We start from the raw sequence: 13394 nt of genomic DNA, 5'->3' as shown, positions 1-13394 counted from the left end.
ATCTTCAAATAAAAACTACACAGATGCATTCTGTGAAACTTATTTCTGATCTGTAAATTCAGTTAACAGAGATAAAATATATTTTTGATTGAGCAGTTATGAAACACTCTTTTTGTAGAAAATGCAAGTGGAGATTCGGAGCGCTAAGAGGGTAATAGTGGAAAAAGGAATGTCTTCAAATATAAACTACACAGAATCATTCGGTGAAACTTCTTTCTGATCTGTGCATTCAGCTAACAGAGTTAAACCATACTTTTGATTGAGCAGATCTGAACACTCTTTCTGTAGAAAATGCAACTGGACATTTGGAGCGCTAAGAGCGTAGTAGTGTAAAAAGAAATATATTCAAATATAAACTACACAGAAGCATTCTGTGAAACTTCTTTCTGATCTGAGCATTCAGCTAACAGAGTTAAACCATACTTTTGATTGAGCAGTTTTGAAACACTCTGTCTGTAGAAAATACAACTGGACATTCGTAGCGCTAAGTGGGTAATAGTGGAAAAAAGAATATGTTCAAATATAAACCACACAGAAGCATTGTATGAAACTACTTTCTGTTCTGTGCATTCAACTAACAGAGTTGAACCTTACTTTTGATTGAGCCGTTCTGAAACACTCTTTCTGTAGAAACTGCAATTGGACATTCTGAGCGCTAGGAGGCCTATATTGGGAAAAAGAATATCTACAAATAAAAACTACAGAGAAGAATTGTGTGAAACTCCTTTCTGTTCTGTTTGTTCAACTAAAAGAGTTGAACCTTAGTTTTGATTGAGCCGTTATGAGAAAATCTTTCTGTAGAAAATGCAAGTGGAGATTCGGAGCGCTAAGAGGGTAATAGTGGAAAAAGGAATGTCTCCAAATATAAACTACACAGAATCATTCTGTGAAACTTCTTTCTGATCTGTGCATTCAGCTAACAGAGTTAAACCATACTTTTGATTGAGCAGATCTGAACACTCTTTCTGTAGAAAATGCAACTGGACATTTGGAGCGCTAAGAGAGTAGCAGTGGAAAAAGGAATATATTCAAATATAAACTACACAGAAGCATTCTGTGAAACTTCTTTCTGATCTGAGCATTCAGCTAACAGAGTTAAACCATACTTTTGATTGAGCAGTTTTGAAACACTCTGTCTGTAGAAAATGCAACTGGACATTCGTAGCGCTAAGTGGGTAATAGTGGAAAAAAGAATATGTTCAAATATAAACTACACAGAAGCATTGTATGAAACTACTTTCTGTTCTGTGCATTCAACTAACAGAGTTGAACCTTACTTTTGATTGAGCCGTTCTGAAACACTCTTTCTGTAGAAACTGCAATTGGACATTTTGAGTGCTAAGAGGCCTATATTGGGAAAAAGAATGTCTACAAATAAAAACTACACAGAAGAATTGTGTGAAACTTCTTTCTGTTCTGTTTGTTCAACTAAAAGTGTTGAACATTAGTTTTGATTGAGCCGTTCTGAAACACTCTTTCTGTAGAAAATGCAAGTGGAGATTCGGAGCGCTAAGAGGGTAATAGTGGAAAAAGAATGTCTCCAAATATAAACTACACAGAATCATTCTGTGAAAATTCTTTCTGATCTGTGCATTCAGCTAACAGAGTTAAACCATACTTTTGATTGAGCGGATCTGAAGACTCTTTCTGTAGAAAATGCAACTGGACATTTGGAGCGCTAAGAGAGTAGTAGTGGAAAAAGGAATATATTCAAATATAAACTACACAGAAGCATTCTGTGAAACTTCTTTCTGATCTGAGCATTCAGCTAACAGAGTTAAACCATACTTTTGATTGAGCAGTTTTGAAACACTCTGTCTGTAGAAAATGCAACTGGACATTCGTAGCGCTAAGTGGGTAATAGTGGAAAAAAGAATATGTTCATATATAAACTACACAGAAGCATTGTATGAAACTTCTTTCTGTTCTGTGCATTCAACTAACAGAGTTGAACCTTACTTTTGATTGAGCCTTTCTGAAACACTCTTTCTGTAGAAACTGCAATTGGACATTCTGAGCGCTAAGAGGCCTCTATTGGGAAAAATAATATCTTCAAATAAAAACTACACAGAAGCATTGTGTGAAACTTATTCCTGATATGTTTATTAAGCTAACAGAGTTAAACCATACTTTTGATTGCGCATTTCTGAACACTCTTTCTGTAGAAAATGCAAGTGGACATTCGGAGCGCTAAGAGGGTAATAGTGGAAAAAGGAATATATTCAAATATAAACTACACAGTAGCATTCTGTGAAAATTCTTTCTGTTCTGTGCATTCAACTAACAGAGTTGAACTTTACTTTTGATTGAGCCGTTCTGAAACACTCTTTCTGTAGAAACTGCAATTGGACATCCTAAGCGCTAGGAGGCCTATATTGGGACAAAGAATATCTTCAAATAAAAACTACACAGATGCATTCTGTGAAACTTATTTCTGATCTCTAAATTCAGTTAACAGAGATAAAACATATTTTTGATTGAGCAGTTATGAAACACTCTTTTTGTAGAAAATGCAAGTGGAGATTCGGAGCGCTAAGAGGGTAATAGTGGAAAAAGGAATGTCTTCAAATATAAACTACACAGAATCATTCGGTGAAACTTCTTTCTGATCTGTGCATTCAGCTAACAGAGTTAAACCATACTTTTGATTGAGCAGATCTGAACACTCTTTCTGTAGAAAATGCAACTGGACATTTGGAGCGCTAAGAGCGTAGTAGTGTAAAAAGGAATATATTCAAATATAAACTACACAGAAGCATTCTGTGAAACTTCTTTCTGATCTGAGCATTCAGCTAACAGAGTTAAACCATACTTTTGATTGAGCAGTTTTGAAACACTCTGTCTGTAGAAAATACAACTGGACATTCGTAGCGCTAAGTGGGTAATAGTGGAAAAAAGAATATGTTCAAATATAAATCACACAGAAGCATTGTATGAAACTACTTTCTGTTCTGTGCATTCAACTAACAGAGTTGAACCTTTCTTTTGATTGAGCCGTTCTGAAACACTCTTTCTGTAGAAACTGCAATTGGACATTCTGAGCGCTAGGAGGCCTATATTGGGAAAAAGAATATCTACAAATAAAAATTACAGAGAAGAATTGTGTGAAACTTCTTTCTGTTCTGTTTGTTCAACTAAAAGAGTTGAACCTTAGTTTTGATTGAGCCGTTATGAGAAACTCTTTCTGTAGAAAATGCAAGTGGAGATTCGGAGCGCTAAGAGGGTAATAGTGGAAAAAGGAATGTCTCCAAATATAAACTACACAGAATCATTCTGTGAAACTTCTTTCTGATCTGTGCATTCAGCTAACAGAGTTAAACCATACTTTTGATTGAGCAGATCTGAACACTCTTTCTGTAGAAAATGCAACTGGACATTTGGAGCGCTAAGAGAGTAGTAGTGGAAAAAGGAATATATTCAAATATAAACTACACAGAAGCATTCTGTGAAACTTCTTTCTGATCTGAGCATTCAGCTAACAGAGTTAAACCATACTTTTGATTGAGCAGTTTTGAAACACTCTGTCTGTAGAAAATGCAACTGGACATTCGTAGCGCTAAGTGGGTAATAGTGGAAAAAAGAATATGTTCAAATATAAACTACACAGAAGCATTGTATGAAACTTCTTTCTGTTCTGTGCATTCAACTAACAGAGTTGAACCTTACTTTTGATTGAGCCGTTCTGAAACACTCTTTCTGTAGAAACTGCAATTGGACATTTTGAGTGCTAAGAGGCCTATATTGGGAAAAAGAATGTCTACAAATAAAAACTACACAGAAGAATTGTGTGAAACTTCTTTCTGTTCTGTTTGTTCAACTAAAAGTGTTGAACCTTAGTTTTGATTGAGCCGTTCTGAAACACTCTTTCTGTAGAAAATGCAAGTGGAGATTCGGAGCGCTAAGAGGGTAATAGTGGAAAAAGAATGTCTCCAAATATAAACTACACAGAATCATTCTGTGAAAATTCTTTCTGATCTGTGCATTCAGCTAACAGAGTTAAACCATACTTTTGATTGAGCGGATCTGAACTCTCTTTCTGTAGAAAATGCAACTGGACATTTGGAGCGCTAAGAGAGTAGTAGTGGAAAAAGGAATATATTCAAATATAAACTACACAGAAGCATTCTGTGAAACTTCTTTCTGATCTGAGCATTCAGCTAACAGAGTTAAACCATAATTTTGATTGAGCAGTTTTGAAACACTCTGTCTGTAGAAAATGCAACTGGACATTCGTAGCGCTAAGTGGGTAATAGTGGAATAAAGAATATGTTCAAATATAAACTACACAGAAGCATTGTATGAAACTTCTTTCTGTTCTGTGCATTCAACTAACAGAGTTGAACCTTACTTTTGATTGAGCCTTTCTGAAACACTCTTTCTGTAGAAACTGCAATTGGACATTCTGAGCGCTAAGAGGCCTATATTGGGAAAAATAATATCTTCAAATAAAAACTACACAGAAGCATTGTGTGAAACTTATTTTTGATATGTTCATTAAGCTAACAGTGTTAAACCATACTTTTGATTGCGCATTTCTGAACACTCTTTCTGTAGAAAATGCAAGTGGACATTCGGAGCGCTAAGAGGGTAATAGTGGAAAAAGGAATATATTCAAATATAAACTACACAGTAGCATTCTGTGAAAATTCTTTCTGTTCTGTGCATTCAACTAACAGAGTTGAACTTTACTTTTGATTGAGCCGTTCTGAAACACTCTTTCTGTAGAAAATGCAATTGGACATGCTAAGCGCTAGGAGGCCTACATTGAGAAAAAGAATATCTTCAAATAAAAACTACACAGATGCATTCTGTGAAACTTATTTCTGATCTGTAAATTCAGTTAACAGAGATAAAACATATTTTTGATTGAGCAGTTATGAAACACTCTTTTTGTAGAAAATGCAAGTGGAGATTCGGAGCGCTAAGTGGGTAATAGTGGAAAAAGGAATGTCTTCAAATATAAACTACACAGAATCATTCGGTGAAACTTCTTTCCGATCTGTGCATTCAGCTAACAGAGTTAAATCATACTTTTGATTGAGCAGATCTGAACACTCTTTCTGTAGAAAATGCAACTGGACATTTGGAGCGCTAAGAGCGTAGTAGTGGAAAAAGGAATATATTCAAATATAAACTACACAGAAGCATTCTGTGAAACTTCTTTCTGATCTGAGCATTCAGCTAACAGAGTTAAACCATACTTTTGATTGAGCAGTTTTGAAACACTCTGTCTGTAGGAAATACAACTGGACATTCTTAGCGCTAAGTGGGTAATAGTGGAAAAAAGAATATGTTCAAATATAAACCACACAGAAGCATTGTATGAAACTACTTTCTGTTCTGTGCATTCAACTAACAGAGTTGAACCTTACTTTTGATTGAGCCGTTCTGAAACACTCTTTCTGTATAAACTGCAATTGGACATTCTGAGCGCTAGGAGGCCTATATTGGGAAAAAGAATGTCTACAAATAAAAACTACAGAGAAGAATTGTGTGAAACTTCTTTCTGTTCTGTTTGTTCAACTAAAAGAGTTGAACCTTAGTTTTGATTGAGCCGTTCTGAGAAACTCTTTCTGTAGAAAATGCAAGTGGAGATTCGAAGCGCTAAGAGGGTAATAGTGGAAAAAGGAATGTCTCCAAATATAAACTACACAGAATCATTCTGTGAAACTTCTTTCTGATCTGTGCATTCAGCTAACAGAGTTAAACCATACTTTTGATTGAGCAGATCTGAACACTCTTTCTGTAGAAAATGCAACTGGACATTTGGAGCGCTAAGAGAGTAGTAGTTGAAAAAGGAATATATTCAAATATAAACTGCACAGAAGCATTCTGTGAAACTTCTTTCTGATCTGAGCATTCAGCTAACAGAGTTAAACCATTCTTTTGATTGAGCAGTTTTGAAACACTCTGTCTGTAGAAAATGCAACTGGACATTCGTAGCGCTAAGTGGGTAATAGTGGAAAAAAGAGTATGTTCAAATATAAACTACACAGAAGCATTGTATGAAACTTCTTTCTGTTCTGTGCATTCAACTAACAGAGTTGAACCTTACTTTTGATTGAGCCGTTCTGAAACACTCTTTCTGTAGAAACTGCAATTGGACATTTTGAGCGCTAAGAGGCCTATATTGGGAAAAAGAATGTCTACAAATAAAAACTACACAGAAGAATTGTGTGAAACTTCTTTCTGTTCTGTTTGTTCAACTAAAAGAGTTGAACCTTAGTTTTGATTGAGCCGTTCTGAAACACTCTTTCTGTAGAAAATGCAAGTGGAGATTCGGAGCGCTAAGAGGGTAATAGTGGAAAAAGAATGTCTCCAAATATAAACTACACAGAATCATTCTGTGAAACTTCTTTCTGATCTGTGCATTCAGCTAACAGAGTTAAACCATACTTTTGATTGAGCGGATCTGAAGACTCTTTCTGTAGAAAATGCAACTGGACATTTGGAGCGCTAAGAGAGTAGTAGTGGAAAAAGGAATATATTCAAATATAAACTACACAGAAGCATTCTGTGAAACTTCTTTCTGATCTGAGCATTCAGCTAACAGAGTTAAACCATACTTTTGATTGAGCAGTTTTGAAACACTCTGTCTGTAGAAAATGCAACTGGACATTCGTAGCGCTAAGTGGGTAATAGTGGAAAAAAGAATATGTTCAAATATAAACTACACAGAAGCATTGTATGAAACTTCTTTCTGTTCTGTGCATTCAACTAACAGAGTTGAACCTTACTTTTGATTGAGCCGTTCTGAAACACTCTTTCTGTAGAAACTGCAATTGGACATTTTGAGCGCTAAGAGGCCTATATTGGGAAAAAGAATGTCTACAAATAAAAACTACACAGAAGAATTGTGTGAAACTTCTTTCTGTTCTGTTTGTTCAACTAAAAGAGTTGAACCTTAGTTTTGATTGAGCCGTTCTGAAACACTCTTTCTGTAGAAAATGCAAGTGGAGATTCGGAGCGCTAAGAGGGTAATAGTGGAAAAAGAATGTCTCCAAATATAAACTACACAGAATCATTCTGTGAAAATTCTTTCTGATCTGTGCATTCAGCTAACAGAGTTAAAACATACTTTTGATTGAGCGGATCTGAAGACTCTTTCTGTAGAAAATGCAACTGGACATTTGGAGCGCTAAGAGAGTAGTAGTGGAAAAAGGAATATATTCAAATATAAACTACACAGAAGCATTCTGTGAAACTTCTTTCTGATCTGAGCATTCAGCTAACAGAGTTAAACCATACTTTTGATTGAGCAGTTTTGAAACACTCTGTCTGTAGAAAATGCAACTGGACATTCGTAGCGCTAAGTGGGTAATAGTGGAAAAAAGAATATGTTCAAATATAAACTACACAGAAGCATTGTATGAAACTTCTTTCTGTTCTGTGCATTCAACTAACAGAGTTGAACCTTACTTTGATTGAGCCTTTCTGAAACACTCTTTCTGTAGAAACTGCAATTGGACATTCTGAGCGCTAAGAGGCCTCTATTGGGAAAAATAATATCTTCAAATAAAAACTACACAGAAGCATTGTGTGAAACTTATTTCTGATATGTTCATTAAGCTAACAGAGTTAAACCATACTTTTGATTGCGCATTTCTGAACACTCTTTCTGTAGAAAATGCAAGTGGACATTCGGAGCGCTAAGAGGGTAATAGTGGAAAAAGGAATATATTCAAATATAAACTACACAGTAGCATTCTGTGAAAATTCTTTCTGTTCTGTGCATTCAACTAACAGAGTTGAACTTTACTTTTGATTGAGCCGTTCTGAAACACTCTTTCTGTAGAAACTGCAATTGGACATGCTAAGCGCTAGGAGGCCTACATTGGGACAAAGAATATCTTCAAATAAAAACTACACAGATGCATTCTGTGAAACTTATTTCTGATCTGTAAATTCAGTTAACAGAGATAAAACATATTTTTGATTGAGCAGTTATGAAACACTCTTTTTGTAGAAACTGCAATTGGACATGCTAAGCGCTAGGAGGCCTACATTGGGACAAAGAATATCTTCAAATAAAAACTACACAGATGCATTCTGTGAAACTTATTTCTGATCTGTAAATTCAGTTAACAGAGATAAAATATATTTTTGATTGAGCAGTTATGAAACACTCTTTTTGTAGAAAATGCAAGTGGAGATTCGGAGCGCTAAGAGGGTAATAGTGGAAAAAGGAATGTCTTCAAATATAAACTACACAGAATCATTCGGTGAAACTTCTTTCTGATCTGTGCATTCAGCTAACAGAGTTAAACCATACTTTTGATTGAGCAGATCTGAACACTCTTTCTGTAGAAAATGCAACTGGACATTTGGAGCGCTAAGAGCGTAGTAGTGTAAAAAGGAATATATTCAAATATAAACTACACAGAAGCATTCTGTGAAACTTCTTTCTGATCTGAGCATTCAGCTAACAGAGTTAAACCATACTTTTGATTGAGCAGTTTTGAAACACTCTGTCTGTAGAAAATACAACTGGACATTCGTAGCGCTAAGTGGGTAATAGTGGAAAAAAGAATATGTTCAAATATAAACCACACAGAAGCATTGTATGAAACTACTTTCTGTTCTGTGCATTCAACTAACAGAGTTGAACCTTACTTTTGATTGAGCCGTTCTGAAACACTCTTTCTGTAGAAACTGCAATTGGACATTCTGAGCGCTAGGAGGCCTATATTGGGAAAAAGAATATCTACAAATAAAAACTACAGAGAAGAATTGTGTGAAACTTCTTTCTGTTCTGTTTGTTCAACTAAAAGAGTTGAACCTTTGTTTTGATTGAGCCGTTATGAGAAAATCTTTCTGTAGAAAATGCAAGTGGAGATTCGGAGCGCTAAGAGGGTAATAGTGGAAAAAGGAATGTCTCCAAATATAAACTACACAGAATCATTCTGTGAAACTTCTTTCTGATCTGTGCATTCAGCTAACAGAGTTAAACCATACTTTTGATTGAGCAGATCTGAACACTCTTTCTGTAGAAAATGCAACTGGACATTTGGAGCGCTAAGAGATTAGCAGTGGAAAAAGGAATATATTCAAATATAAACTACACAGAAGCATTCTGTGAAACTTCTTTCTGATCTGAGCATTCAGCTAACAGAGTTAAACCATACTTTTGATTGAGCAGTTTTGAAACACTCTGTCTGTAGAAAATGCAACTGGACATTCGTAGCGCTAAGTGGGTAATAGTGGAAAAAAGAATATGTTCAAATATAAACTACACAGAAGCATTGTATGAAACTACTTTCTGTTCTGTGCATTCAACTAACAGAGTTGAACCTTACTTTTGATTGAGCCGTTCTGAAACACTCTTTCTGTACAAACTGCAATTGGACATTTTGAGTGCTAAGAGGCCTATATTGGGAAAAAGAATGTCTACAAATAAAAACTACACAGAAGAATTGTGTGAAACTTCTTTCTGTTCTGTTTGTTCAACTAAAAGTGTTGAACCTTAGTTTTGATTGAGCCGTTCTGAAACACTCTTTCTGTAGAAAATGCAAGTGGAGATTCGGAGCGCTAAGAGGGTAATAGTGGAAAAAGAATGTCTCCAAATATAAACTACACAGAATCATTCTGTGAAAATTCTTTCTGATCTGTGCATTCAGCTAACAGTGTTAAACCATACTTTTGATTGAGCGGATCTGAAGACTCTTTCTGTAGAAAATGCAACTGGACATTTGGAGCGCTAAGAGAGTAGTAGTGGAAAAAGGAATATATTCAAATATAAACTACACAGAAGCATTCTGTTAAACTTCTTTCTGATCTGAGCATTCAGCTAACAGAGTTAAACCATACTTTTGATTGAGCAGTTTTGAAACACTCTGTCTGTAGAAAATGCAACTGGACATTCGTAGCGCTAAGTGGGTAATAGTGGAAAAAAGAATATGTTCATATATAAACTACACAGAAGCATTGTATGAAACTTCTTTCTGTTCTGTGCATTCAACTAACAGAGTTGAACCTTACTTTTGATTGAGCCTTTCTGAAACACTCTTTCTGTAGAAACTGCAATTGGACATTCTGAGCGCTAAGAGGCCTCTATTGGGAAAAATAATATCTTCAAATAAAAACTACACAGAAGCATTGTGTGAAACTTATTCCTGATATGTTCATTAAGCTAACAGAGTTAAACCATACTTTTGATTGCGCATTTCTGAACACTCTTTCTGTAGAAAATGCAAGTGGACATTCGGAGCGCTAAGAGGGTAATAGTGGAAAAAGGAATATATTCAAATATAAACTACACAGTAGCATTCTGTGAAAATTCTTTCTGTTCTGTGCATTCAACTAACAGAGTTGAACTTTACTTTTGATTGAGCCGTTCTGAAACACTCTTTCTGTAGAAACTGCAATTGGACATCCTAAGCGCTAGGAGGCCTATATTGGGACAAAGAATATCTTCAAATAAAAACTACACAGATGCATTCTGTGAAACTTATTTCTGATCTCTAAATTCAGTTAACAGAGATAAAACATATTTTTGATTGAGCAGTTATGAAACACTCTTTTTGTAGAAAATGCAAGTGGAGATTCGGAGCGCTAAGAGGGTAATAGTGGAAAAAGGAATGTCTTCAAATATAAACTACACAGAATCATTCGGTGAAACTTCTTTCTGATCTGTGCATTCAGCTAACAGAGTTAAACCATACTTTTGATTGAGCAGATCTGAACACTCTTTCTGTAGAAAATGCAACTGGACATTTGGAGCGCTAAGAGCGTAGTAGTGTAAAAAGGAATATATTCAAATATAAACTACACAGAAGCATTCTGTGAAACTTCTTTCTGATCTGATTATTCAGCTAACAGAGTTAAACCATACTTTTGATTGAGCAGTTTTGAAACACTCTGTCTGTAGAAAATACAACTGGACATTCGTAGCGCTAAGTGGGTAATAGTGGAAAAAAGAATATGTTCAAATATAAATCACACAGAAGCATTGTATGAAACTACTTTCTGTTCTGTGCATTCAACTAACAGAGTTGAACCTTTCTTTTGATTGAGCCGTTCTGAAACACTCTTTCTGTAGAAACTGCAATTGGACATTCTGAGCGCTAGGAGGCCTATATTGGGAAAAAGAATATCTACAAATAAAAATTACAGAGAAGAATTGTGTGAAACTTCTTTCTGTTCTGTTTGTTCAACTAAAAGAGTTGAACCTTAGTTTTGATTGAGCCGTTATGAGAAACTCTTTCTGTAGAAAATGCAAGTGGAGATTCGGAGCGCTAAGAGGGTAATAGTGGAAAAAGGAATGTCTCCAAATATAAACTACACAGAATCATTCTGTGAAACTTCTTTCTGATCTGTGCATTCAGCTAACAGATTTAAACCATACTTTTGATTGAGCAGATCTGAACACTCTTTCTGTAGAAAATGCAACTGGACATTTGGAGCGCTAAGAGAGTAGTAGTGGAAAAAGGAATATATTCAAATATAAACTACACAGAAGCATTCTGTGAAACTTCTTTCTGATCTGAGCATTCAGCTAACAGAGTTAAACCATACTTTTGATTGAGCAGTTTTGAAACACTCTGTCTGTAGAAAATGCAACTGGACATTCGTAGCGCTAAGTGGGTAATAGTGGAAAAAAGAATATGTTCAAATATAAACTACACAGAAGCATTGTATGAAACTTCTTTCTGTTCTGTGCATTCAACTAACAGAGTTGAACCTTACTTTTGATTGAGCCGTTCTGAAACACTCTTTCTGTAGAAACTGCAATTGGACATTTTGAGTGCTAAGAGGCCTATATTGGGAAAAAGAATGTCTACAAATAAAAACTACACAGAAGAATTGTGTGAAACTTCTTTCTGTTCTGTTTGTTCAACTAAAAGTGTTGAACCTTAGTTTTGATTGAGCCGTTCTGAAACACTCTTTCTGTAGAAAATGCAAGTGGAGATTCGGAGCGCTAAGAGGGTAATAGTGGAAAAAGAATGTCTCCAAATATAAACTACACAGAATCATTCTGTGAAAATTCTTTCTGATCTGTGCATTCAGCTAACAGAGTTAAACCATACTTTTGATTGAGCGGATCTGAAGACTCTTTCTGTAGAAAATGCAACTGGACATTTGGAGCGCTAAGAGAGTAGTAGTGGAAAAAGGAATATATTCAAATATAAACTACACAGAAGCATTCTGTGAAACTTCTTTCTGATCTGAGCATTCAGCTAACAGAGTTAAACCATAATTTTGATTGAGCAGTTTTGAAACACTCTGTCTGTAGAAAATGCAACTGGACATTCGTAGCGCTAAGTGGGTAATAGTGGAATAAAGAATATGTTCAAATATAAACTACACAGAAGCATTGTATGAAACTTCTTTCTGTTCTGTGCATTCAACTAACAGAGTTGAACCTTACTTTTGATTGAGCCTTTCTGAAACACTCTTTCTGTAGAAACTGCAATTGGACATTCTGAGCGCTAAGAGGCCTCTATTGGGAAAAATAATATCTTCAAATAAAAACTACACAGAAGCATTGTGTGAAACTTATTTTTGATATGTTCATTAAGCTAACAGTGTTAAACCATACTTTTGATTGCGCATTTCTGAACACTCTTTCTGTAGAAAATGCAAGTGGATATTCGGAGCGCTAAGAGGGTAATAGTGGAAAAAGGAATATATTCAAATATAAACTACACAGTAGCATTCTGTGAAAATTCTTTCTGTTCTGTGCATTCAACTAACAGAGTTGAACTTTACTTTTGATTGAGCCGTTCTGAAACACTCTTTCTGTAGAAAATGCAATTGGACATGCTAAGCGCTAGGAGGCCTACATTGGGACAAAGAATATCTTCAAATAAAAACTACACAGATGCATTCTGTGAAACTTATTTCTGATCTGTAAATTCAGTTAACAGAGATAAAACATATTTTTGATTGAGCAGTTATGAAACACTCTTTTTGTAGAAAATGCAAGTGGAGATTCGGAGCGCTAAGTGGGTAATAGTGGAAAAAAGAATGTCTTCAAATATAAACTACACAGAATCATTCGGTGAAACTTCTTTCTGATCTGTGCATTCAGCTAACAGAGTTAAATCATACTTTTGATTGAGCAGATCTGAACACTCTTTCTGTAGAAAATGCAACTGGACATTTGGAGCGCTAAGAGCGTAGTAGTGGAAAAAGGAATATATTCAAATATAAACTACACAGAAGCATTCTGTGAAACTTCTTTCTGATCTGAGCATTCAGCTAACAGAGTTAAACCATACTTTTGATTGAGCAGTTTTGAAACACTCTGTCTGTAGGAAATACAACTGGACATTCTTAGCGCTAAGTGGGTAATAGTGGAAAAAAGAATATGTTCAAATATAAACCACACAGAAGCATTGTATGAAACTACTTTCTGTTCTGTGCATTCAACTAACAGAGTTGAACCTTACTTT

Source organism: Symphalangus syndactylus, chromosome 23 (assembly GCF_028878055.3).
Source record: "Symphalangus syndactylus isolate Jambi chromosome 23, NHGRI_mSymSyn1-v2.1_pri, whole genome shotgun sequence".
Classification (NCBI taxonomy): domain Eukaryota; kingdom Metazoa; phylum Chordata; class Mammalia; order Primates; family Hylobatidae; genus Symphalangus; species Symphalangus syndactylus.
The sequence above is the reverse complement of the archived record's forward strand: the minus strand, read 5'-3'. Positions refer to the sequence as shown.